This window comes from Helianthus annuus, chromosome 6, assembly GCF_002127325.2.
Source record: "Helianthus annuus cultivar XRQ/B chromosome 6, HanXRQr2.0-SUNRISE, whole genome shotgun sequence".
Lineage (NCBI taxonomy): Eukaryota > Viridiplantae > Streptophyta > Magnoliopsida > Asterales > Asteraceae > Helianthus > Helianthus annuus.
The window spans coordinates 143192821-143196291 of NC_035438.2; the positions used below are offsets into that span (position 1 = coordinate 143192821).

A 3471-nucleotide genomic window follows, 5' to 3' on the forward strand; every position below is an offset into this window, starting at 1 on the left:
TTTCATAAAACAAATACACATATATATACCAAAACAACCCATTACATAATCATATGCAAGTATATTACAGATATGTTAACGTTAACAAAAAGATTGTTTGTCAATACATTCGTCAACACCTAAAATATGGTTTCACTTAACAATAGAGGTAGCTGCATAAGTCGGCCAATCATCGCGAACGCCGTCCATATTTGCAGCCGAGTATTCCTCTACTTTTCTCCCAACCAAAGACCAAATGTAACACCTTGTGGCAAAACTTTTTTTGAGCCGAGTATTCCTCTACTCTTCCCCCAACAAACCAAGCCAGGCTTCTCAAGTAGCCAGCCATGTACAGCATGAACTTACCTGCATTAATATGGGGAAAAATCAAATCTTGTTGAGCTACGTCAGAAGAGTTGTGTAACAAGTATTTTTACATTTTTAGTATGACCAAACTCTTCATCCATATCCGCGACCGAGTATTTCTCTACTCTTTCCCCAACCTTAACCTGAGACAGCAATAAAATAAAATAAATTTTAAAAATTATAATTTATATCTGAAAAGCATTTGTTTGAACATAAAGGTTATAGTTAACATACATGGTAGAATTTTGCCTAAACTTACAATGTCATTGTCTAGTATTCAACTCCTCCGTAGCCTATCTCTTTCATCAATTCACAAAACAAATTTAACATGAAAAACGATGCAAGTATAACAACATTAGACTAACAGGTGTCGGTCACCTTGTTTTATCAAACTAAATATACGTTATTTCGAATGTTATATAAAAATTGCATCACACTTTAGGTAATAGTATGTTGGAACATCAATTTTAATCTGTAAAACAGTGAAGGAAACTAACCTTTTTCTTCATGACAAATTGGCATTAACAAAAGCTTTTACCTCATAAGGCTAAAGATCTTCCACTCCTCCAACACCTACAAACTTCACTAGAAATCCAAGCTCATCAACTACACTAACCAGCTCGTGAAATTCATTATCAAAAATTATTTAAATTCATAAATCAGGAATTTTAAGGAAATCCAATTACAGAGAAAAGAACTATTCATATGCCTCTTGGTCATCACGCTTTAATTTATTAAAACAAAACAAGGTATTCCTACAACCTGCCAAGCAACAAATTATGTTCAATTTTGTACTTAATTATCATAAACTAGCATTCTCCACTACATATTTGCATTAGGGTGTACCTATTTGCACACCCATTTGCCTATTGGCACACCAAAAAGGTGTTTTTTGTCCTATATGCACACCCTGCAGTGTCGAGCTGTGGCCAAAGCGCGGCGTTTTGGTCCAGTCAACTAGACAAAGACTGACGGGTGTCTAACGGGTCTGTTGACCGGACCAAAACGACGAGCTTTGGCCGCGTTTTGGTCCTGTTAACCAGACAAAAGACTGACACCCGGTCTGGTTGACAGGACCAAAATGCGGCCAAAGCTCGGCGTTTTGGTCCGGTTAACAGACCCGTCAGACACCCGTCAGTCTTTGTCTGGTTAACCGAACCAAAATACCGCGCTTTGACCATATAGTATTTTGGACTTTTTACCTACTTCTATATGTTTATATCCTATGGCTGTAAATGCATCTGCTGCTTAACCGGTTCTCTTTCGAAATCCTAGTGAAAAGAAACAAAATTAGGCCAACATTCAAATACCTTACAGAAATATAATAAATAACATAATTATAATTAACAGATGCATTGTTACCTTTCCTCAACAGGTTGATCCATAGTGTTTCACCAACTGATGGTGGCTTTACAACTCCAACTCATCAATAACCATTACATCTAAAATTTTGCAACTCCAGCTCGTTTAACTTATGAAAGGTTGAGCTAGAGCTTGGCTCGGTCCGAGCTATGTTTCTAAATCTGAAGCTTAGCTCGTACGTAGATTTTCAAGCTCGAGCTCAGCTTAGGATTAGCTCGTTTATTATTTATTAGTTAATATATATTAGTTTTTATAAACTTATTTATATTTAATATATACACAGTTATTTTATTCATAATTGTATAATTAATAATAATAATAATTATTATTATTAATATATATATATATATATATATATATATAGTATATTAATTAAAAAATATATAAACAATGAGTTCGCTTAGACTCGCGAGCCACTCAAGCTCGATAAGTGAAGCTAGGGTCAGGGCTCATTTACTAAACAAGATTATTTTTAGGTTCGGACTCGGGCTCAAGCAAGTTTAGGGTCAACTCATTTCAAGCTTCTTAAGGAGCCAAGCTTAGTAGCTCACGAGTAGCTCGACTCGTTTACACCCTTATTCATACCCAATGAAACATTACCTCATTGAATTTCCTTGCTTGTTGGAGCATATTCAAACTCGTTATTCCATCCAAAGTGAACAAATTTCCTGTGATAGATACACAAAACTTAATAATAAGTATGATGAAACCATGTACAACTCTAATCTCAGCCCAACTTACATGAGTGTCTCTGTAATAATAAAACTTTGATCTCAAATCAACACCTAACCTAGTCTCATCAATTAGCATCCATTTCACCTGTCGTTAGAAAAAATCATAGAAACCAAAAAAAAAAAAAAAAAAAAAAAAAAAAAGAAAACAAAACAATATAGCATGCAAATAAAGAGAAGATTGTGCTCTTAATATGTAGGGTTTATTAGGAAATGTACCAGAAGTGATGAAATGGAGGAAATTGAGAGGTTGAAAGGACCTTTACGAATGCGAAAGATTAAAGGGTGGAGAGGATAACTGAATGAGGGTAAGGGGGAAAGAAGTTAATTTGGGTGTGAGAGAATCAAAACATTGAGGGGAAGCGGGAACTAAATTGGGAGGGACTTTTAAATTGTTTTAATTCAATTAACTTTTATTCAAACTTTAAATTTATTAGTTTTAAAAATACCCGTTCACATGTACATATAATTAGTGAAATTCTCCGTGCTGTGCGCCGGGGAATTCGAATGTTATCGATTCATTTCGTGTTTTGTAACGAGATTAATACGATACCGAAACTTGGTATAACAATCGAAAGAAAAAACAAAAAAAGGTCGTGTCATGACAAAAACAACATCCACACATAAAAAATACATTACGTCTAGTAAGGTTCAATCTGCGCTAGGGATGAGCACGCTACCCGTACGGTATCGGTTGGTACCGAAAAACAGGGAAAAGTGGTACCGTTACCGAATTCGTACCGGTATCGAAAAACGGCGAAATGGGAACCGGTACAGGTATCGAATATATATATCCGCGCTATGTCATTTTTTTCTTGACACACGCTTTCGAATGTCATAAAATGGTCTTGTTTTTTCTTTGTGACGCTAAAAAGATGACACTCAAAAAAGAGCGTCATAAATTTGTTGAATTTTGTAAAAACCATGACATTTTTTTCTTGACACACACTTTCAAATGTCATAAAATGGTCTTGTTTTTTCTTTATGACGCTAAAAAGATGACACATAAAAAAGAGTGTCATAAATTTATTGA

The 3471-nt window shown here is 35.0% G+C and overlaps 1 long non-coding RNA gene across 5 annotated transcripts; it reads right to left on the bottom strand.

Moving 5' to 3' along the window:
• On the bottom strand, positions 1–2756 carry LOC110865925. Of its 5 annotated transcripts, XR_004860897.1 has the most exons (7): positions 2658–2756; positions 2449–2526; positions 2308–2375; positions 843–930; positions 605–644; positions 417–488; positions 1–345 (listed from the first exon to the last, which is right to left on the bottom strand). It is a non-coding gene; the product is annotated as an uncharacterized LOC110865925 (long non-coding RNA). The 5 variants fall into 5 exon arrangements; XR_002551083.1 differs by having other exon boundaries at positions 580–930; positions 2449–2497; XR_002551081.1 differs by having other exon boundaries at positions 580–925.
• Positions 2757–3471: the final 715 nt, after the last annotated feature.